Source organism: Lemur catta, chromosome 9, assembly GCF_020740605.2.
Source record: "Lemur catta isolate mLemCat1 chromosome 9, mLemCat1.pri, whole genome shotgun sequence".
In the NCBI taxonomy this organism is placed as follows: Eukaryota; Metazoa; Chordata; class Mammalia; order Primates; family Lemuridae; genus Lemur; species Lemur catta.
In genome coordinates, this window is record NC_059136.1 from 101,259,144 (window position 1) to 101,284,105 (window position 24,962).

Genomic DNA, 24,962 nt, shown 5'->3' on the forward strand with positions numbered 1-24,962 from the left:
GGGGTGAGCGGGGCCGGCGGGCTCAGATGGTGGAGGAAGGGGCCGTGAGTTCGAGAATCCGGACGGCCTTGGAAGACGGACGAGACGCAGGCTCTCCCCGGAGCCTGCGGGAAGAAGCGCAGCCAAGGGAGACCCACGCTGGACTCTCACATATAAATGCAAGTTGGTCAACTTGTACCGTTTCAAACCACTAGGTTTGTGGTAATTCATTACAGCAGCAACAGGAACCTGATGCGCCCAGATCATATAAAGTAAAGCATATTTTGAGAAATATTAAAAATAATTTTTCAAATTCTATCTTGGTATTCCAGACTATTAATAAATCTGGTTTTGATAATAGAAAGTGCAAGAATATGGTGTTGTTATTCTTCATTTTTCCCCTCATCCTCCTCCTTGCCCTCCCCTACTTTAGTGTTCTTGTTCTTGTGAGTTGTAATTTAAGGTTAAGCTGAAAGACCACAAAATGGAAAGCTGTTATAAGTAGCTCTCTCACATTTCCTGGACCTTGGGTAGCAGAGCCATGTGATTGCTTTCTTGGTTTGACCTAGTTAATTCTCTGTTCATCGGTAGCCTTTGAATCCTTTATTATGAACATACAATGTAATAACCACTTTCTATTTTTAAAAAATTGTTAATAGTTTTTTTTGGATCAAAGCAAAACACAAACTCTTATGCATTAAAACTTTTCTTTTAATGAAAAGGTTTTTTCAAACCCAATTTAAAAAATGGTTTTCCTTGTCCTCTCCCTCTTTGCAGTGAGTCGTCCAGCTCCAGTTAGGCTAAGCACCCAAATGGAAGCAAATCCAACGTAAATAAAAGAAGTCAAGGCTAAAAAGGTCTCACTAGACACATGGCACCAGAAGCAATTAGCAAATGTTTTAACTGTTTTTCTCCATAATTTTTAATTCCAAGCATTAATTGTGCATTTAACTAAAGTCTTCTTTTCTCAATTATAGCCTATAAAACGTGTGTCTACTTCTCACATATCAGAGCAAAGAGTCAAACTATCAGCTCTGGTTAAGGCCTTTGCTTAAAACAAAATGTAGTCTTGGGCATAAAAGACAACAATTAATATGCTTATTTAATCAAAATAAGAGATGTCAAGGCCTTCCGGGAAAAACATAAATATTTTTCGATGTCCAAGAAATAAATAATGGGTGCTAAGCACTTCACAAACTGTAGAGTGCAGCGCAGGGAGTGCATTCTCCGTGGCGACAATGTGGGGAGCAGGGACACATCAGAGGGTGGGCCTAGCAGGGGCCGCAGGGCGCCGCCCCTGGGAGCCACTTTCCGGTGTCCCCTGTGCCTCCCACAGGCGGCACCTCAGGCGGAGGCTGAGAGTGAGCCGAGCCCTGGCCAGGCCTGGGCGCGGGGACACGGCTGCCGGGAAGGCCTGGAGCTGGGCAGGAGCAACGATGTTAGAAGGAGCCGCGTTCCAGCCGAGGCGGAGGAAGGACTCCGACTGCAGGAGTTCAGTGGGCAGCCGCCAAGGCGGGCCGGGCTGCAGCCGGCCGGGAGGGCATCGGAGCCCGGCGCCGAGCGGTCTGGGCCCGGCCCGGAGAGCCCCGCAAGGCCCCGGCTCCCCGGCGGCGGGAACCGCACACTTTCCTGTGGTAGTCTCAGAAACTAGTCCTGGTTTTCAGACTTGGGAGGGTCCGAACCACAAGTTGAAACCTAATAATATTCTCTTCCTTCAGGCTTCTGAGACAGCAAAAGACTCCATCTGCAATAAGACTATTGATGTCATAAATTACAAACTGTAAAGTGGAAATGGCCCCTGCCTCACCTGTTACCCAAGTTTTTCTTCTTCAGATGCATTTTTTGATTTTAAATAAGAGGTCCTATATTCAGAGAAGCCAGTCTCCTGTCGCGACGGAGAACAGCTGTGCACGAGAGGGAAGCGCCAGACCGACAGAACCGGGAGGGAAGCGCCAGACCGACAGAACCGAGGTGCCTGGGAGCCCACAGCCAGCCCCCCAGGACTTGAGGGGAGAGACGCAGATGCCTGTGGAAAATCTAGAGTAGGATGAGAGTTAGGGTAGTTCCAGCCAGAAAAAATGTTGGGGAACACGATGCACACATGCGTTTCCGCAGAGCTGTGCCTGCACACGGTGGTGACACGCTGCGGACCAGCGGAGGGACAGCGGCTGGGTGCCGCGGGCCCGGGTTTCTAAAATGGCTTCTCCCACACTGTTTCAAAAGATTGTTCTTCCGAGTGTTGTTTTGTAATTCTGAACTCTGGCCATTTTCTTCCTTGTTGACTGTTTATCCCAGACTTCCACTGTATTACAACACTTTAGTTCATGCATTTGGGTTTGGCTTTATTACACGACAAATATTTGCACATTTTATTAACAACCTCGGTAAACACAACCCATCAAAGAAACACGGCAACAACTCAAACGTTAATCACATACACACTCACGTCGACTGAAGCTTCGCTTCACTTGCTCACCTATGAATATATTGCAGGACTCGGTGTCATCTCAGTGGGACCTGCTAAGAGGATATCCTTGTCTTTAGACATTTTTTTATCTTTATTTTCAATAGTAGAGAAGGAGAAAAACAAGGAGAACCAGAGTTTTATATGTAGTAAGTGTCCAACAATGCCCACTTACACAGTTTAAATATGAAGACGACCCTCTGGAAACTCAAGACTGGAAAGCTCCAACCCCAGGACCCGCACAGCCTAAGAGAAAGTGCTTCCTGCCAGCAGATTCTTGGGATCTTCACTCTGAACGCCTTGTGCTCGAGACCCTGGCCGGCCGGCAGCGTGGCTCGGAGCTGGGGCTGCGGACGAGGCGGCCTGCAGTCAGGCTTCGCCACCGCCAGCTGTGGGACTTGGGGGCCACGTCGCCTCTGCCTCTCTCCAGTGCCTCCGTCCTCCTTACTAGAAAATGGGAGTTGTACCATCTTCATCGTGGAGTTAAGAGACTACACGTACACATACAGTCCGTACCTGTGTACAGCAGTGGGACACAGTCGGTGCTCACAGAGGGCCAGCCAGTCCTGGCTGTGGTGGGAGCAAGAGGAATAGCGCCCTGAGATACCTTCTCAGCAACGGTTACACGCTCCGTGTGAGGAGGAGGCAGGCGTCGCCGGTCCAGGCTCCGGCAGCAGGGAAGGCTACTGGCCTGCACACGCCGACACTTCGGCCCCGGCACAGAGACAGAGGCCTCAGGCAGCCGAGGCAGGACTCTGTGGTCACACCAGCCCAGGGACAGCGAGTGTGGGGCCTGGCCTCTCTGCACACACCGGGTTTCCCCTGCACCCCCACCCCACGCTCCCCAGCCCTCCCAGCCCCGCTAGGAGGTGCACACCACTCTGTCACTCACTGCTGGGCCTCAGGAGTCTCCCTGTCACAGCAGGACATGGCCACAAAAACCTTCGTGGCTCGGCAGGGTCCCAGTTCTTTTGCATTTGGAGAGAACTTCTTAGAAATTCTCCTTCCGGTGTCTCTGCAGAGACGCCATGAAGAAAACATGGAGCCGCCCTCTCGGGGAGGGCTCAGGATGCTGACTTCATCTCACATGTCCCCAGACTCCAGACAAGACCAATGTGTCAAATGCTGCAGTTGGACCACAGATGGAGAAATGCAGCCCTGTGAGTCGTGGAGGAGCCGGCAGCGGTCCTGGAACCCCAGAGAGCCAGGTTCCTCATCCTCTGCACATGATGCCTTGGAGAAAGATGCATGCCAGTCTGCCTGAAGGAAGCACAGCACAGCAGTAACTCACAACCACACGTTACATGTGCTGCGCACTATTCTGAAAGCCTTAGAGGCATTTTATTTTCCAACAGTCCTAGGAGGCAGGTATTATTGTCATTACCTTTTACAGATGAGAAAACTAAGCCCCAGAGTGACTTGCCCAAAGTCCCTCAACTGGGAAGTCACAGAATTAAAACTCAAATCTGGGAGAGCCTGCTGTGAAAGCCCACGATCTCGCCCTGCCAGAGTGTGGCACGATGGCCTCACCCTGAGATCCCCATGTCGATTACTAAGACTGTAGTTTTCACCAGTGAAATGATCACACGGAGCAAGGATGAGGAAGGGCAGACAGCACGTCCCCGGCTAAGTCCTCACAAACACACCACTGGTTTCTGCGGCCCATTCATGATCACAAACTCATCCATCACCCAACTAAATCAAAACGTGGCTGCTTCCTCCTTGGTCTTGAGCACAATTTTGTTCTGGAGATTTTCTGGTACAGATTGAAAGAAATGCCACTCCAGGAATCTGTCCCTGTGATCTGCTGTGGGTGTCAGTGCATCCAGCGGTGGGCCAAGGGCAACACGACCTGTGCCGGCCACACTAGGAGAAGTCAGGCAGACCTGGCCTTTGACCTAACGTACCACGAGTCTACAGGCGGATGATGCACACAGACCCACGGCTGAAGGTCAGTGTCAGTGTCCACGCAGCCAAAACAAAACCAGAGTTCTGAGTTGTTTAAACATATGTATATACACACATCCCTCGTTTGCTAATTCTACAGCCAACTGGAATTAAATCCATATAGGTTCTAAACATAGTAAAACTTTGATAAACTTGCCAAACCACCACTTAATGCAGACAGCAAGGACGAGTGGAAAGGCCTGAGCCCTGCTGATGGACAGCCCTTACCTGAGCCCAGTGCTGATGGATAGCGCTGCAGCACCTGGGCAGGTGACTCGCCCCTCCACTTGCCAGGCCTCATATGCCAACGCAGAGAGTAACACCACCTGCCAGTGAAAATGACATTGAAGGAGACAAAGTGTCCAGTGCTTGGGACATATGCCCTTTTTCCTCCACTCAACCAAATCTGAAATCAGATTGGTCAACTGTTTGGCTCAAGTTCCCACCTCCAAGGACAACCTAAAGGCACAGAACCCTGCACCTGAAAGCCACTGTGGGCTCCAACCCTAGGACACTGAGCCTGCCACCACCCACTCACTCCCAGCGTGGTGATGTCTTCTGGTCTCATGTGCCTGACTAAGTCTGCTCAGCCTCTAACTATGTCCTTCGCTATAATTTAAGAAACTGGTATTTAATAAGCACTGACAGTAGCCAAACTTATTAAGAGTGAATCACTAGAAACCTTTGTTTTCCACCATTTGGAGCTCAGATGGGAGTAGTCAAGCATAAAGATACTCAGTACACAAGGCTTTAGCCCAGAAGGAAATTTTTTTCCTCTGAAAATTGAGGGCAAACTATTTGGCTATTTTCAAAGCTAAAAATAAATATAGCTTACTGATTCCAAACACTGTGATAGTCCAGCTCCAAGACCATTTCAGTTTGGAAACAAGTTACATTTGGCAAGCAATTAGGCTCCAAAAGGGTCTAATTGCTTTTTGTATTTTAAATAACAAAATAAAAAACAAAGTATTTTGATTAAAAAATTAACAACTGCATAGAAAATTCTCATGCATTTTCATAAGGCTGTTAGTAACCTAGATGGGGCCTAAGAGATGATCTTTTCAGCCACAGAAAATTACCCAACCAACCACAGTATTTTACCAAACATTTCAGAAATCAACGTGTTGCATTTACTCAAATGAGTCCCTAAGTCAGGATAAAAATTAGGTTGAGGCCTGACACAGGGCCTCTGTTCAGTGCTGCACAAAATGAACTGAACAAATGGTTTCTGTCTGGAGAAGCTTACCAATGAAGAAGAAAGAGATTTAGAACACGGATTAAACAAATATAAATTAAATACTAAAGCAGTGAAGTAATTTAAGTATGTTTTGATAATACACCATTCTAAGCTGGGTTATAACATTTGCTTAACCTCAGAGCCAGGCGAGGCCGGCCGTTGTGTCGGGGCGCCCCACGCACACTAAATCACCAGGTGGGCCGCCCCCTCCCTCTGCCCCTGGAGCCCCGGGCGGCCCCCGCAGCGCCCCTCACTGCGCCCACGCGCGGCCTCGGCTGCCCCGCAGCCACTCTCCACCCTGTCAGCCAGGCCGGGCCCCTGGCTGTCCCGACACGCTCCCTGGCACCGCTCCACCGCGTCCACGGAGCTCTGAGGCCTCCACAGGGCCGCGAGGCGCTTTGCGGACAGCCCTCGCCTCCCCTCCGGCCCAGCCGCCTCCCAGTCCGGCCGCCCCGCTCGGTGGAGCCGTCCTGATGCCCTCGACACCCGGGCCACCTCCCTCTGCGCCACCCTCGCGCTTAGAGGACCCTTCCCACCGAGTCGAACTTACTAGAAAACGAATGCTGCAAAAGCATCGCACCGGGACTGCGGCCACCAAGGGCCACACAACCTGGGCTGGGGTGACGGGGCCTCGGCACTCACAGAGACACTCCTCATGCACCCAACGAACAACGTCACTTTTGCCACTAACACCACACACTCACATCACACCACACACACACACACCACACACCACACACCACACACACACACCGCACACCACACACCGCACCATACCACACACACCACACACACACACCACACACACCACACACACCACACCACACCCCACACACCCCACACACACACACACACCACACACCACACACATCACACACACCCCACACACACACACCACACCACACACATCACACCACAAATATACACATCACACACACCACACATCACATCAACCACACACACCACACACACCACACACACACACACACCACACACACACACCACACACACACACCACACACAACACACACATCACACCACACACACCACACACACAACACACACATCACACCACACCACACACCACACACGTCACACCACACACACATCACACCACACACACACCACACACACCACACACACACACACACCACACACACACACCACACACACACACCACACACAACACACACATCACACCACACACACCACACACACACAACACACACATCACACCACACCACACACCACACACGTCACACCACACACACATCACACCACACACACACCACACACATCACACCACACACACACACCACACACACCACACACTCACACCACACCGCACCTTACCCCACACCACACACAGAGCACGCTGACAGCCACCACACACAGACTGCCCCACACCACACGAAAAGGACACAAACTCACATCACACCCCACAAGTACTACCTTCTACCACACACAGACCACACACCCACATCACACCCACAACATACAATGACCAAACAGTCGCATCATGCCGCACACAGACTGCCCCACACCACACACACGCAGACGTCCACACTGAAATCCCAAATTATCCTCAAGTCCCCTGAGTCCAGGGGCTGGCCCCGCTACTCTCTCCTTAGCCCCGAGCACACTGAGGCCTAATTCATTTCTTCCCTGAATTTCCCTCCTTGCTTTGGAGAGGAGAAGGCCGAGAGTCCTCAGTGACATCTTAGTGAAAGCAAGGACTCGGAGTCCATTTCCCCCAAGGACGAGAAGGCGACCGCACCACAGCCCAACGCACGCTTCCCACACCGCCTGCAAACACGCACCACGACAGGACGCTGAGGACGCGGATCGGGCTGCCACGCTGCGCAGTGGCGACGAGCGCTCAGGGGACGTTCGCGGCCGAGCTGTCGCCTGCAGCACTGTCACAGCAGTGTCACACGCACTGTCTCGTCGGATCTTCACAGCAGCTCTGCACTGCGACATAGACACAGGATAGTGCTACAGTTTCCACTTCTCAGACTCACGAAGGACGCTCAGACGGGAAGCCCTCAGAGAAGGGCTGGGATGTGACCCAGGCACAGCCACACGCAGGCCACGGCTGTTTCCACCACCGTCTTTAAGTCTCTCCCACTGGTCCTTCGAACGAAAACACAGTTCATGTGAAAGGTGCAAAGTTAAAAAAATTCCAAAATAATTCTAGAGGCTGATGTCCTGACTCATCCAATTCATGGCAAAAGTGCATTTGTCTCTCACTTCAGAAACCGACTGCTTGAATGAGAATTAGCACAATTCATTCAAATCATGAATCTTACTCACTGAGCTACGGTGAAAAGCCTGATACAAAAGCGCAGTTGGTGAGAGCGAAAGCGCTCCCGTGCCCCCGCCCCCGCCCCGCGAGCACTCGGAGCCCTACTCATGTCCCACCGACTGCACGGGACACGCTCGGGGCTGGGTGTGGGGAGAGGGCCCGGCCACTCTGGAGAGCGGACGCTGCTCTGTGGCGTGAATTTCGGCTGCGGTGCGGACTGCATGTGTGTGTGCCCCCAGATTCCCAGGTTGAAATCCTAAGCGCCAATGTCAGGTATCTTTGGGAGGTGGGTAGGTCATCAGAGTGGGGCCCTTGTGATGGGACAAATTGCATATTCTCTCTGCCCTCCACCATGTGAGGACAGACAGGAGACCACAGTCTGCAACCTCCCCCAAGCCCACCCTCGCTGCCACCCTGACCTCGGAGCAGAGCTCCGAACTGAGACACGAATGTCTGTTAAGCCACCTGCTCTGTGGTATCTTGTTATAGCAGCCTTAAAAGACTCAGGTAGGCTCTGTCACCAGCCACCCCTGGAGTGCCCCCCCACACACACACACACACACACGCGCGCGCGTGCGCGTGCATGCCAATGACTGCTGTCCTCCCTGTCAAGTTTCCTGTAAAGCACAGTGTGTTTGCTTTGTGGGTGACAGCAGGAACGCTGCTCATGCCCTGAGCTGTTTAGTGGCCCCAGAACTCCCGGACAAAGGTGGGCCCAGCCCCAGGGATCTTACAGGTTATTCCTCCACCCAAGCAGCATTTACAGGGGGTATCCCGGGTGCTCCACGAGGACACAGCAAGAGTGTGTTCCTCCTGACACAAGGAACAGGACAGGGCGGTGGCTCCGGGAACAGGCAGTGGCTAGTCCGGCCAGAGCCGGAAACAGCTGTTCTCAGTTAAATGCACTCAAGTGAGGCCCCTCGTGAGTGTGTCAGGACCAGAACCGAGCACAAGGAATTGAGTGTCCCTCCCGAAACAGGGTCTGGCAGTCATCGCCACGGCAGAGGACATGGTAGGGACCGCAGAGGAGGGGGTGCAGGGCAGGGGTGGGAAAGCGCAGCCCAAGGCGAAGAGGCAGGAGACGCCCTGTGCGCTGGCCGCAAAAGCAAAAGCATGTGACCAACCTGTTCACTTCCATGAGTGTTTCCAAACGGAAGGTGCCGTGAAATGCCGAGACACACAATCTGAATTCTTGTTGGATTCTATCAAGCAGTATAGGGAAAGTCTCTGCAGTTTGTGAGCTAGAGGACAAACTTTGGACTGTGTTTTTGTGTTATCATATCCAAGACCTTTTGTTTCTTCTTGAAAATTAGTATTTCCTTAAGCAGTGCAGCTGTTTACTTTGGATGGAAGCATTCTACTTCGGAGCCGTCTGCCGCGAGGAGCAGAGGTGGCAGAGCTCTGCCCTGACACCTAGGGGACTCCGGGGCTACTGCAGCACCCGCGTGGCATTCCTCGAGGTTTCTCATTGCTTCTTGTGATTGTTGTTTTCTTCTGTCAGTCTCAGCTGCTCCGGGTTACTCTGCTTCTCCCTCGGACAGCATTCAGAACCTCAAGCCCTGCAGGAAGGAATGGCACCGTGCTGCATTTCACAGACCCTCTGCTCTTTCCTTCACACGGGGCCCGAGAGCGGGAGACCTTGTTGGCGAGGGCCGGGGGCGGTGCTGTGCCAGTGACAGAGACAGAGGTGGGCGTCACTCTACAGACAGCCAGGACTGCCCTGTTTGACATTATGGGTAAAAAAATAGAGATAATTATCAATGGTAATATGGAGGCCAGAGTTTCTATAAGAAGAGCATTCAAAATTAAACAGAAACAATAAACATATAGGTGAATAGCCTTCACATACCACATTAGTGGATCAGAAAAACCCTCAGAACTGAATTTTTTTAAGGTGGGCAAAGGACAGCAGCTGAGAATTAGCAGAAGAGTAAACAAAAGGTCATAATGAACATCTAGAAAATGTTCTAATTCGTGAAATAATTAAAGTAAAAGGATACTGTGTTTTACATATCCCATTTGCAAAAAGTATTTTTAACTCTGATACCCAATGCTGATGCTGTCCAGGGAGCAGGAAACAGAGGCAGCAGCAGGACTCACTCAGAGGCTGCTGGAGGGAGAGGGCTCAGCAGGAACCCAGGGAAGCCGCTGAGCTGGACGCCCCGGCCACCTCGCAAACACGCACAGCCCCGCCCTGGGAGGTCCACTTATAGACGCCCATTGTAAAGAAACAATCTACAATGTATGGACAGATTGCGGTTTTATTTGATAAACATATATAGTTTTTACTGTATGTCAGGCTATGTGTTTTAAAATATTAATTCACTTAATTTAATCACCACAACATTATTCTTCCCCACTTTGCAGGAACTGAAGCACAAAGAGTTAAATAACTTGCCCAAGGTCCCATGGATTTGAGCAAGACTCGAACTCAGGCCTGAACCCTGCACATGCTCCTACGTGCAGCCCCGTCCTGCCGCTGCCCCTCTGTGCCCTCCCGGTGCCTTTCTGAGGGTGGAGGATCAGTGAGAAGTAAACGTTCAACCATTGGAAACTGGCGGCATCAACGTGGGGTCTTCACAGAACAGACTGTGAACGCGTTATTAAAATGATTGGCCATGACATTTTTAAGACCATGAGAAAATATCTCAATAAATATTAATAAGTAAAAATGCAAGACACAAAAACCATATGTAACTATAATCTCAACTTTGCTTAACTGTATAAAGAAAACAGAACTGAAGGAAGCACATCAAGATATTTACATGGCTGTTATGTGAGGATGGGATAAAGAGCAAGGTTCTTTTCCTGCGTCTTTACCTTATACTACGTATTTACCCCTTTTGGAATCAGAAATAAATGGCTTTCCCTATGTGCACAGGCACACTCACTGATCCACTCGGGCTCATCCCTGCACCCAGGGAGCTTGGCTCAGCTGGGCCACCACACACATGTGCCCAGCACAGGAGCCTGGCTGTGCTTCAACAGCTACCTGCACTCAGCAGCCGGCCTTGCTGCTGCGGCTCCACGCAGCCACGTTGCGGATTTCTGCCCACACGCTGGGCGGGGAGAGACAGGTGAGATGTGCACACGCCCACCCAGGTGCACACACACATACTGGCCCACAGAGGCCGAGGCCCTGGTGCCCAGGGGAGCCCAAGCCTACCTGGCTCACTGGCCACCTGCCCTGGCTGCACCCAGTCCTGTCCCTTGAGACTGGCTGTGAGGACCTCAGCCCACGACATTGGCCCTGGGCTGTGCCTCCCACTCCCATGGCCTCCATGTGCCAGCATCACACACCTGGAGCACGGAGGAGGAGTTCCACAGGCCTCCCAGCCCCTTGCCCCACTCTTCTCCCCATTCCCCTCTTCTCTGGCGGTTAGGGCCTGGGACCACTCCCCACCCTACCTCCCCACCCCACTCAGTGCCTCCTTCAAAGGTTTGTGTCTGAACACCTTGCCGGGTTCCTAGGGTCTCCCACCCCCTGGAGTGGGATCTTGCTCTGCACATCTCTTGCCCTAAGCTCTGTCACTCAGTAGACATTTACTGAGACACTACAATAGGGTGGACATTATGCTGGGGTCTGCAACCAGCCCTCCTAGTTTATAACCCAGAAACCCACAGCTTGGGGCCTCGTTGGGAATTAGTGTGGGACTGGTCGGAGGAGGTTTGGGCGACCAGGAGTAAATTCTAAGTGCACGGTGCTGGGGGCCAGGCCACTCACTTTACATGTGGTCAGTCCCCACAACAGCCTCCGGGGAGTTTACTCCAGGGTCTGAACATGAAGAAGCCATTGTTCCAAGATGGTGCACAACTTGAAACTCACAAAGAAAAGCCAGGATTTGAATCCAGAGCACCTTCAAAGCCCTTGCCCCTAACCACGCTCTGGCCTCCCTGTGTTCCGGCACACTCATAAATGAGAAACTGTAAGTTGAATTCAGGGGGAAAATAATGATCACTTTCCAACTGCAAAATAGCCCTGTGATGCATCCAGAAACTCTCCAAACCAATATGTTTTCCTAAAGAGAAGATGCTGGCCAATTGAGGTAAGGGTTCTGTTAGACTGCAGAGTGCTTTAGTCTTTTCACAGCCCAAATCAGAGTGGGGTAGCCATCGCAAACTTTGGAAAAAGACAAAGAAGACTCCCTTCACAGGATAAAAGTAAAAAATCAGCAGATATTACCACAAACATTGGATGCATTGGATGAGAACAGAGATACAGTCTCCCTGAAGAGACTGAATGATTCCAGGTTAGCAAGACTTGACTGGAACCAGGTTCACATTATCTGCAAATGAAAGGGAATTCATCAACCCCAGGGAGCTGGACAGCCCGCAAGCCCAAATACTGGCAGGTGCCTCCAATACTCTCCAGATGGGAGGACAGCAGCCAGCAAAGCCTGCAGCCTTCTGAGATAAGCAAGTCCCCCAGATGACCAGAAGTGGGCCTGCATTAAGGGAAATACTGCGCACTTACATCCTTTTACGGAGATTCGACCTGCAAATAAGAAATAAAGGACCTGTGAATTCCTGCCACAAAGAAACCTGCAGTGGGGGTTGGGGGGAGTATGGTTTTGCTACTAATATAAGCAATACGATGTATTTTCAAAATAAAAAAATCAGTCATATGGGTGTATTAGCTATATTTTCCTCCCAGGGTTAGCTAATTCCTAGAGACAGCAAACATCTTGCTTGCCAGCACGCCTCTGACATGCAGACACCCAACCCACGCCACTCATCCCCCGGCCCCTGCTCCCAGGCTCCTGCATCCCTGGACACCATCCCCGACCCTGAACCACCCCAGGGCCAGGGACCCAACAGCTAGGAACCACCTTCTAGCCCAAAGCCCACTGAAAGTATTGAAACTGGCCAATTCTAAACCTTCCTAGCATGCTTACCCTGCCTCACCCATTCCCCCTCCCAAAAGCCACAGTAAAGGCTTCTAAAAAAAGGTTAATAAAGGTTACATTAAGGTTAACAAAGGATAAGTTCATTCCCAAGTATTTTATGCTTTTCAATGCTATTGTAAACAGGATTGTTTTCTTAACTTCATTTTTGGACAGTTTGTTGTTAGTGTATAGAACACAAGTGATTTTTATATGTTGATTTTGTAGCTCAAAACTTTACTGAATTCATTTATTACTTCTAATAGTTTTTTAGTGGAGTCTTTAGGGTTTTCTACATGTTAGAGCATGCCATCTGCAAATAGAAATAATTTTACTTCTTCATTTCCACTTTGGATACATTTTATTTCTTCTTCTTGCCTAATTTCTCTGGCTAGGACTTCCATACTATGTTGAATAAAAGTGGTGGGAATGGGTCTACTTGCCTTGTCCCAGATCTCAGAGGAAAAGCTCTCAGTTTTTCACTGTTGAGTATGATGTTAGCTCTGGGCTCCTCTTAGATGTTCTTTATTATATTGAGGTAATTTCCTCCTATTCCTACTTTGTTGATAATTTTTATCATGAAAGGATGTTCGACTTTTGTGAAGTGTCATTTCTGTCTTTCATTCTGTTAATATGGTTTATCACATTAATTAATTTTCTTATGTTGAACTGTCCTTGCATCCCAGGGATAAATCCCAGCTGATCATAGCGTACGATCCTTTGAATGTGCTGTTGAAGTAAGTTTGCTGGCATTTTGTTGATGATTCTTGCATCTGTGTTCACCGGTGCCTACCTTACAGTGTTTACCTGGCTGTCTATCAGGGTAAGACTCGTAAAATGAGTTTGTAAGTGTTCCCTTCTTCTCAATTGTTTGGAAGTTTAAGGGGGGTAAGTGTTAATTATTCTTTAAATATTTGGTAGAATTCACCTATGAAATCATCTGGTCGTGGGCTTTTCTTTCTTGGGAGGTTTTTGATTCCTGATTCAGTCTCCTTACTAGCTATAGGTCTGTTCAGATTTCCTGTTTCTTCATGACTCAGTCTTGGTGGGTTATATGTATCCTGAAATTTATCTATTTCTTCTCAGTTATCCAATTTGTTGGCATATAATCATTCAAAGGTGTCTCTTTTCTCTTTCTGTGGCATCAGTTGTAACAGTCCCTTTTTAATTTGTGATTTTATTTATTTGAGTATTCTTTTTTCCCTAAGTCTATGTGAATTAAAATAAAATCTCAAAGTCCACCGCACCACCCCCCTCCACCAGCTGACTGAATGGATCCCCTCTTGGCCAAGGGGATATCCCAAAACTAAATTGCCTGCCAGGAGGAGGGAGGTCAGACATGCCTCACCGTGCTCCCCTCCCTTCTTAGGGACATCCTTTGTAACCATTAACAGGCCTACAGATATGCAAGACAAACTTGCAGGTCCTCAATTTACACAATAAATACATGTCCGGGTGGCTTATCTCTGATAAACAGCTTATCTTAAAACACTCCAAGCCTTTAGACATAGCTTCATGTCTTTAATCAATTATAAGTCAAAGAATCTTTAAACCTATCTATAACCTGGAAGCCCCCTGGCTTCGAGATGGCCCACCTTTTGGGGCCAAACCAATGTATGCCTCCCACATAGTGATTTATGACTTCACCTGTAACCCCTGTCTCCCTGAAATGTATAAAACCAAACTGTAACCCAGCCATAGTGAGTCCACTAGCTCAAGGCTTCTTGGGCATGGCTCTGGGTCATGGTCCTCAAATCTGGCTCAGAATAAATCTCTTTAAAATTATTTTACAGAGTTTGGCTTCTTTTCCATTAACATCTAGCAAGAGGTTTGTTAATTTTGTTTATCTTTTTAAAAAACTAAGTCTTAGTTTCATTGATGTTTTCTATTGCTTTACTAGTCTCTGTTTCATTTATTTTGTTTTAATTTTTATTATTTCCTTCCTTCTGCTAACTTTGGCTTAGTGTGTTCTCTTTTTTTCCTAGGTTCTGAGGTATAAAGTTATTTGAGGTCTTTAGTCTCTTTTTTTGTTTAAAATCATATTTTTTGTGGGTTTTTGGTTTTTTTGTTTGTTTGTTTGTTTGTTTTGAGGGAGAGTCCCGCTCTGTCACCCTGGCTAGACTGCTGTGGCGTCAGCCTAGTTCACAGCAACCTCAAACTCCTGGGCTAAAGCAATCCTCCTGCCTCAGCCTCCCAAGTAGCTGGGACTACAGGCATGTGCCACCACGCCCGGCTAATTTTTTTCTATATATTTTTAGTTGTCCAGCTAATTTCTTTTTTTTTATTTTTTAGTAGAGATGGGGTCTCGCTCTTGCTCAGGCTGGTTTCAAACTCCTGAGCTCAAACAATCCACCCACCTTGGCCTCCCAGAGTGCTAGGATTACAGGCGTGAGCCACTGCGCCCGGCCTCTTTTTTTTTTTTTTTTTTTTTCCAGCTTGTTAAATTTGAAGTCAGAATATTGCTATTTAATTTTCTTAAAATGTAAATCCACAGCTTTGCTTCAGTATCAACCATGTAATAAACTAAATTCAGTGTGAAAATGCATCTACCTAGAAAACTTTGTCTCCCAGAATTTTCTGCAGATTACTTGAGTAAAGCATAAACTAGAGAACCCTAAAACCACCTTAAATCCCTAAGTAAAGATTAACCACTCACTTAGATATTTTTATTTGGAAATGTAACACTACAGTGAAACTAGATTTTAGACACTAGATGTCAGCAATGTAGATATTATTAGTTTACTATAAAAGAGAGACATGGAAATTATTTACATGATGAAAGACTTCAGAACTTCAGCGGTATGGGAAGCTTCATGTCAATGCCTGAAATGTCAATAATGATTTATTTCAGCCTATATACTTTCCAAGAATGTCACCATCCATAAATAAGAAATAATCCTTGTCATCCAGATGACTTTGGTTTCTCCATATTCTGGGAGAAGAACTTTATCTGCAACTTTCACACTAACTGGTTGAATCTCTCCACTTTTTCCCTTAGAGCCTGATCCAACAGCCACTACTGTTGCTTGGCATATTTTTCCTTGAGATTTTTCTGGAAGCACAATGCCTCCTTTGGTTAGAGTTTCAGCTGCACTCCTTTCAACCAATGCACAGTCAAAAAGAGGAAGAAGCTTTCTAAATGCTCATCCTGCCGTGACTCCAGCAGCTGCAGCTCATACTCTGCTCTCAGGCAGTGGCTGCAAGGAGAGACCCACATGCTCAGCCTCGGGACAGGTGAAAAGGCCAGGTAGCGCGCTCTTTATTCCTCTTTAATTTAGGCATTTATTGCTATGAACTTCCCTGTTAGTACTGCCTTTGCTTTATCCTATATGATTTGGTATGTTGTATTTTTGTTTTCCTTTGTCTCAGATATTTTCTGATTTCCCTTGTGATTTCTTCTTTGACTCATTGGTTTTTCAGGAGTGTGTTGTTTAATTTCCACATATTTCTGAATGTTCCAGTTTTCCTTCCGCTATTGATTTCTAGTTTCATTCCACTGTAGTTGGGAAAGATACTTGGTATGATTTCAATCTTCTTAAATTTGTTAAGACTTGTTTTATGACCTAACATGAGATCTATCTGGAGAATAGTCCATGTGCGTTTGAGAAGAATGTGTATTCTGCTGCTGTTCTGTATGCGTCTATTAGGTCTGTTTGATCTAAAGTATTGTTCAAGTCCACTGTTTCCTTATTGATTTTCTGTCTGGATAGTCTATCTTTTATTGAAAGTGGGGTATTGAACTCTCCTGCTATCATTGTACTGCTGTCTATTTTCCTGTTCAGTTCTGTTAATGTTTGCTTTACATATTTCGGGGCTCTGATATTGGGTGCATATATATTTATAATTGTTATAGCTTCCTGTTGAATTGACCCTTTTGTCAATATATAATGACCTTCTTTGTCTCTTTTGACAAAGATGTTTTTGACTTAAAGTCTATTTTGTTTGATATAAGGATATCTACCCCTGCACTCTGTCAGTTACCACTGTGTCCAGTCTCTTTTTCCATCCCTTCACTTTCAGCCTATGTGTGTCCTAAGACTGAAGTGAGTCTCTTACAAACAAGCATGTAGCTGGATCTTGTTTTAGCCATTCAGCCGCTCTATGTCTTTTGACTGGGGGGGGGTTATTCCATTTGCGCTTAAAGGAACTATCAACATTTGTAGGAAAAGTCTTACCATTGCTTTTTTTTTTATTCTTTTCTGTCTGTCTTGTAGTTCTTTTGTCCCTCTTTACTTTCTGCTGCTTTGTGTTTCATTGATTTATCGCACTGATATAGTTGGCTCCTTTCCTCATTTGTATATCTTCTGTAGGTATTCTCTTTGTGGTTACCATGGGGCTTACATAAAACATCTTATAATAATCTACTTTAAACTGATACAGCTTAACTTCAATCACATATAAAAACTCTATACTTTTACTTCTCCCACACACACACAGTTTATGCTACTGATGTCACAATTTACATCTTTTTATATTGCTTGTCCATTAACATATTTTATAGTTTTAGTTATTTTAATAATTTTATCTTTTACCTATTATTCTAGAGTTAAAAGTGATTTAAAGAATAATTTTCAATGACCTTTCTTCAAATTCACTGACCCTTTCTTCTGCTTGATCTAGTCTACTATTGAATCCCTCTAGTGATGTTTTCAGTTGTTATTCTATTCTCAACTCCAAGATTTCTGTGTGGTGCTTTTTTATATTTTCTATCTCTGTTGAAATTATCCTATGTTCATTAATTTTTCTTCTGATCTCATTGAGCATCTTTATGATGGTTAATTTGAATTCTCTGTCAGGTAAATCATGTATCTCCATTTCACTAGTTCAGTTTCTGGAGATTTACCTCATTCCTTTGTTTCGGACATATTTCCTGTTTCTTCATTTTCCTAACTCTTTGTGTTGGTGTCTGCACATTACAGAAAACAGCCACCTCTCCAGACTTCACCAACTGGCCTCATATAGACAGATGATCTTCACCAGTCAGGCTGGCCAGAGATTCTGGTGGCCAGTCCAAACTCTGTCTTTGTTCTCACTAGCACCCAGGCTTCTAGAGTATTCTAGGTCCCATCAGCACTCCAATACAGGCCAAACATAAGCCAATCCCTTGGGTAGCCCCCAGAAAAATTGGAACATTGGACACATATTCCAACTCCCTCCAGTCCCAGGGAGAAACTGAGATCTGAGGTTTTTGCCTGTGCACTCTGTGCTGGGCTGAGGGAGGGGTTATGGCTTGCACACTAGTTCAAATCACCAGCTTTGTTCTCAGAGGCCCCCAAACATCTGTATGCTGAGTCCCATCAGTGGTCTGAGACAGCCAAGACAGAAACCAGTCCCTTGGGAAGCCCCCAGAAAAGTTGGAATACTGGATGTACAGTCTAAGTCCTTCCCTTCCCAGGAGAAGCTGGCAGCTGAGGGTTTCCTTCCAATTGTATGGTGCTGGGCTAGGGGTAGGAATTTTGGTGAGAAGATGTATCAAATTTTCCTACTGCTCTGATGTGGCTGGTTTCATGCACATCCAGGGTGCAGAAGCCTCTGAACCAGTTACTGGATTTCTCACAAAGGAAATTTGTCTGTGTGTTATTGAATTGATGTGTTTGTAGGGAGAAAGAGGGCTCAGAGCTTCCTAGTCTGCCATCTTGCTGATGTCATGCTTTTGTCAAATAATTCTAACATCTCTATTACCTTGGTTCTGCCAACTATTGATTGTCTTTTTTTTTCTTTCATTTTGAGATCATCTGGTTCTTGTTATGATGAATGATTTCTAATTGAAGCCTGAACCATTTTTATATTATGTTATAAGATGCTGAATCTTATGTAAGCCTCTATTTTAGCTAGATGTCTCTGATACCACTCCAGAAGGGGAAGGGAAGGGCAATGCTGCCTCATTACTGTCAGGTAGAGTTAGAAATCCAGGTTCCCTACTAGGCCACCATTGATATCCAAAGTGAGGAGGGGCTCCTCATTACTGCTGGAGGCAGGTGGGAGTTCCAGCTCACTGTCTCCATTGACACCAACAGAGGAGTGGGCTTCTTACCCCTGGGTGATGGTGAAAGTCTTGACTTTTCATTCAGCTTCCTTTGTCAACACACACCTAGTTACTGCCAGGTGGAGGTGGAAGTCCAGGCTCTCCATGCAGTCTCCAGGGACACAACAGGGTGGGAGAGCTCCTTGCCAGCTGCAGGTGATAACAGACCTAGCTCCCTGCTTGGCCTTCTCTGACATCAACCAGGCAGCTCTGTTAGAGTCTTTCTTTAGAGCCTCACGTGTGAAAGTCCAGGCTCCCCAACTGGTGTGCATGGGGACGAGGCATAGTTTGGCTGTGGCATTTGCCTAGAGTAGAGCAGTTATTGTCTAAAAGTTTTCTGCCTTGCTAACCTGCCCATTCCCTGGTCCTTTGGTTGGAGAGAGCAGGCTTTGTTGGGCTTTGTCTGTCTGCATGCATTGCTGTTTCCAGGTTGCTGCCTTTTTCAGCTCCAAGTATGGTCTATATGAGGCAGAAAGAAAACCCAGGAAACTCTCTGTCCTGTTGTTTCTTGGGTTCCAAGGTTCCTATCCAGTCTGTCTTTTACTCTCCACCTTTCAAAGCCCTCTTATGCTTGTTTCATACGTAATGTCCAAGGTTTTTAGTTGTAGTTAGCAACTGAGGCAAAAGGAGGAATCATCTACTCCACCTTCAGAACTCCTTGGGAAGCTTTTTGAAAAATAACTATGCTTGGACCTCACTTCTAAGGACTGATTTAATTGGTCTGGAGTGGTGCCTGGACATCAGGAACTTTAAAAAGCCTCCCAGGTGATTCCAATGTGCACCCAGGGCTGAGAATCTGCCATAGATGGCCTCCTTTCTTGTAGTTATCATCTCCTGGCCAATTCATAACTCCCAAGCTCATGCCTTTAACCCATATTTTTCCTCTGAGCTTCAGATCCATTTATCCAACTGCCTGTTTGATAACTCTTCTTTGAGAAATTGAAACTATCAGACAGTTGAAGCTCCAAGGCATCTCAGACTTCAACATACCCAAGAAAAAAGTCATTATCTGTACTCCCTCCAAAATACCTGCTCCTCCTCCAGCCTTCCCCTCCTCAGAGAACAGCACCGTCCATGTGGCTGTACAATGGAGACACCTGAGAGTCATTCTTGATGAGTTTCCTCCCTCCACCAACCTTCTCCCCATGGTGCAGTCAGAGAAGCTTGCAAAAGTCACATTTGACCCCTCACCTCCTTGTCAGGGCCATGCCAAGAAATGCTGGAGCCTGAGACAGAACGAAAAATGTGTGCCCTACATTTGTCTTTTTTGTAATTTTTAATGATTAACTTTTTTCCAGAACATTAAAGTAGTAAAAAAAGAAATATTTTAACTCTAGGTTATTAAAACTCACAGCAGTATTTTAAGTTTAAAAATTTTAATTATACCAGAACAGATCAAATATAACTTTACTTTCCTAGCTTTAATAGAAGCTAACTCATTAATAATGTTTTCAAAATCTAGTTCTTCTACTTTAATGTTCTGGCATCAGGTATAGAGTAGTCCCCCTTATCCACAGGGGACACATCCCAAGACCCCCAGGGGATGTCTGAAACTGTGAGTAGTACCAAACCCAACATAAATGTTTTTTCCTATACATACAGACCTATGATAAAAATGTAATTTACAAATTAGGCACAGTAAGAGATTAACAATAACTAATATTAAAATAGAACAAGTATAACAATATACTGTAATCAAAGTTTTGTGAATGTAGTTTCTCTCTTGCTTTCAAATTATCCTATTGTGCTGTATTCACCTCTCTTCTTGTGATGATGTAAGATGATAAAATGCCCATGTGATGAGGAGTGAGGTGAATGACATAGGCATTGTGACATAGCAGTAGGTCAATAGAAGCATTAGGCTACTATTGACTTTCTAACAGTGAGTGAGAAAGACAATCATCTGCCTTGAGTGACCCTGGAGCATTGAGCTATGACAATGGCTGGACGTCAGGAGCAGGCCTGGTGGATGACTACCAGGTGGGGAGCGTACCCAGCAGTGGCTACACTGGACAAAGGGATGATTCTTGACGCAGGACAGGATGGAGCAGGATGGTGGGAGATTTCATCATGATACTCAGAACAGCATGCAATTTAAAACTTATGAATTATTTCTGAAATTTTCCACATAATATTTTTGGATCACAGTTAACCACAGGAAACTGAAACCACAGAAAGTAACACTGCAGGTAGAGGGGGCGACTACACAAACATGCACAAGGGGCATGCATCTTCCATTTGGCCACAGTCTCCGCTAATGGCTTGTCATAGTACTGTGGGATCCTGTCTTCACCTGGAATTCTGATGTTGTGTTCATCCTGGATTTTTTTTGCATTAATACTGTTTTTTAATATTGCATTGCTTATCTTGATTACTGAATTTTGGGGCCCTCTTAAGTTTTGTGCCTGAGGCAAGTGCTTTACTCATCTCACCATAATCCCAGCCCTGACCAATTCATTGGCTTCCATGGTTCCTAAAGACCGAGATCCCTACCACGTCTGCAGGTGTCCACGGGCCTGACCCTGTCTGCCTCTCCAGCCTCCTCCTGGACGCTGCTGTGGCAGTGCCCGTCACATGGGACTTCGGTCAGCCCCTCCACTTCATTGCCCACCCCGTCCTCAGCCTCTGCACATGTCCTTCTCTCACCCCAGAAGTTTCCATCCCGGCAGCACCTCCTCCTGACTCCCCTACACGTCCATTTCCTTTGTTGAGTATTTCTATTGAACAGTTTTCTTCATAGTTCTTATCTAGTTTTAGTTGCACATTTTGTTGCATTACTTGATTAATGCTATATTATCAGAGACAGATAACGTGCCTGTATCACTCACCACAGCACCCCCAGCGCCCAGCAGAGCCTGGCCCATGCCTATTTACAGAGAGAGTGGACGGACAGGTGAACATGCACATGTAGTTCTAGCCCATGAGATAAGTGAGCCTTACAGTTTTTCCCAAAGTGTACTCCACTTAGCACAAGTTTGGTAGGATAATAACAGACATAATGGGAACGGGATCTTGTGGACAAATAACTCAGAGAAACCCTGGGTTCAACAAAGTTCTGCACGACTTTTTAACCTACAGTATGCTAATATACATTGTGCATTTCTAAATAGAAATCTTGTAGCTTGATTTCCCAAATTTATTTGACCACAACACCATTTTTCCATGTAATAACTTGTCACACTAGTTTCATCACTGAGTCTGGTGGGAACAGGTAAATTGATGAGCAGAAAGTGTGTGGAGCTCAGGAGAACCCGGAGCTCTCCACAGGATTCACAGCCCAGGAGCGGCACGGTCAGGCATTCCTGGTAGAGGAGGAAATGCAACACTCACATTTTGGGTTTAATTCCACCTTAGTGGGGTTACACACCAACTATTTCCTGTCTTTAGAGATTCAAAACACCAAAATATTTGAGGCACTAAAATAGGACTCAAGTCCTATTAGCTTCATGACCTTGAGCAGGTTCTAAGACCACCTGTATAATGAGAGTAATAATATCCACCTTCCCTATCTCACTGGATAGGGTGAAGATCGAAAGAAATGAATATAAAGACAACAATTGATAACATCAGTTATTTCCTTATTCTGTGTTAGACGACAATTCTAGGAACTTTCCAAGTATTATCTCATCCCATCCTTTGAAGTAGATGCTATTACTGTCCTTGTACAAATGAGGTAATCGAGCTTGGAGAGTTTAGTAACTTTCCCGGCACCACACAGCCAGGAAGCAGCAGTGTCAGGATTTAAGCTCAGAAAATCTGATTCCAGAGTCTGTGCTCTTAACTTCCACCCCCAATATGAGAGTTCTTGGCAATCTCTAAAGTGTGTAGTTAAGATATTACCAATCATAAATTCTGAACTTCATTTTCCCACACAGCCTTAGCATATCAGGAAAATCACATAGTGTGGAGGCAACGGCAGGTGCCTGGTGCCAGCCTGTCTTGCACCAATAGCTGTGTGACCCGTGCAAGTCACTCAGAAATAACGACTGCCTCTTACTGAGCACCGGCCACAGTCAGAACCCAGGCTGGGTCTGCTCTGGTTTATTAAGCAACGTTGTCAATGATGTGCTCCCTAATCTGCCTTCCCCAGGAGGCCATGAACAACTGGGGGAGTGGGACAGTGACTTTCAGCTTTTGTTCCCAGCACCACTCTTACGGGAACCTCGAGAATGGTCTTCATGGGGTAGTGTCCAGACAACGTCAGAACCTAGGCAGACAGGCCATACCATGCCTCCAGCCTGTGGAAGCGCCCTCACAAAATCTCTCATTTTTACACTAATATTATTTTTATTGCAAAAGATAATCATAAAAAACTTTTAATTAAAACATTTCATTTTACAGTTTTATGAAGCCGTAATTGAAAGATTTGAATTGCAAGTGAATGGGAAAAGGTTAGAAGAGATGGTCCACTCCTGAGCTCTGCCATGACAGCCATGTGCTGTTGGACAGATTACCTAAGTCTCTCTTGGCTTTCGTGTATTTAGCTTTCAAATAAAGGGACTCTATTAGAAGATGATCATCCATGCACTGACGATAGCCACCTGCTACTTGCTGGCACTGCTCCTATGAGCTCATCGTTCCTCACAACAGCCCATTTCACAGATGAATGAACTGACTCCTCCCCTCTTCTGAACCTCACCGACCTGTCATTTCAAAACTGATGCCTCCCCAGCCTGCACAAGAGGTATGAAGGTGCCGACAAGGCAGGTATCTGCAGTGGGCACACACTGATTGCACTGCCCGGCCCTCCAGATTACTTCTGCACCTCCACTCTGCAACTGTCTAAAAGCACCTTGTAGCTCTCCAAGTCCATGGTTCTTATAACCCTGAGTAATCCTTACCAACCCTTAGTCACAGCCCTTCCCTGTCTATCTTTAAACTCCAGAATGAGAGATGCAGCACTAGGGTGTGGCAGTCTCCAATTACCTGGAAAAGGCCCACCTTCAAAGACAGCCTGAGCTGAGCCTAGCTTTGCCAGGTGCCACCCAGCAGGAGGAAGGCCTCCCTGGGAAAGAACAAAGGCAGCCACAGCCCCATGGGTGGAGGGCAAACTCCAGAACAGTTATCTTGGATTTGGATTACAATCAGCAATTTAAAGTGAGGATACTGAGCCAGGCAGAGGGCTTTCAGGTGAGCAAGGACACGTGTCTGAACCACCTCTCCAATCCTGCAGTCTGTGGCTTTGTTCCCCAGCTGACCCTGATGCCAGGAAACACAGGCTCTGGCCAGGGAAACAAGAGTCTTGGCGGCCCCCACCACTGGCTTCTCAGAATTGCTCCTGTCTTCTTCCAAATGAACCTCAGGAGAACCACAATTCTAAGACTTACTTCATCTGGGAGAGTCAAAATTATTTTGGCAGTTCCCTGGAAGGGGAAAAAAGACAACTAATCGCTTTCCTATTCCCTCCCCATGACAACATAAAGCCTTTTGGAGCCAGTTCCCAGTGACAGAAATACATTTGAAGATCTGCAATGTTGCACAACGTGCAAATTTGAAAAAGTGATTTTGAGGCTAAGTAAATGTCTGGAGACTTTATCTAAATGTCCCTTTGTCTTCGCCTGGCCAAACTGGCACCTCAGAAGGGGCCTTTGTTTCCTCTATGACATCAAGAAGCTCCGGCGCAAAGAGCAGCCTTCCGTCCTAGGAGCCAGCAGGCTCCTACTTCAGGAGGCTGGGTGCAGCTCTGCTCCCTGTGGGGCTAGCACGCATGGGGCTGCTCTCATACTTGCCTTGTTTAAATATATACGTTAAGCATAATTAGTTTACAAGTTACTCCTGTGACGAATTTCTCCATAATTCACCCAAAGCACAAATCTCAAACCTGTATAACATCACACATTTGCAGCGTCAATGCCATAACATTCACTAGTACTGCGGGTTGGGAAAAGCAGACCAAAACTCGAAATATGCCAAGGAGGCTGATTAAAGTGTTGGGAGGGGCTTTCACATACAAATAATTTGGAAAGATGACAAAGGACCAAAAATATAATGTCACATAGGTGAACACAGAAGCCAAGCACGAATGTGTTCGGAGTCCCAGAGCCTCCGGGAAGAAGGGCCGGGGAACACCAAGTGGTCCCTGAGCACAGTCAAGGGAGCGGCGGGTGATCGGCATGAGGCTG

General features: G+C 46.7%; 1 long non-coding RNA gene across 2 annotated transcripts in view; it reads right to left on the bottom strand.

The window, feature by feature from the left end:
• Positions 1-3,325: 3,325 nt before the first annotated feature.
• Positions 3,326-24,962, bottom strand: part of LOC123644552 — a 46,894-nt gene continuing 25,257 nt past the window's right edge. The window contains exons 3-6 of one of the 2 annotated variants that reach the window (XR_006737176.1): positions 9,057-9,652; positions 7,448-7,760; positions 4,619-4,716; positions 3,326-3,703 (exon numbers count right to left, since the gene is read on the bottom strand). This is a non-coding gene — a long non-coding RNA (uncharacterized LOC123644552). Of the gene's footprint in view, positions 3,704-4,311; positions 4,717-7,447; positions 7,761-9,056; positions 9,653-24,962 lie in introns of those variants that run through there. The other variant, XR_006737175.1, reaches the window with a different exon arrangement.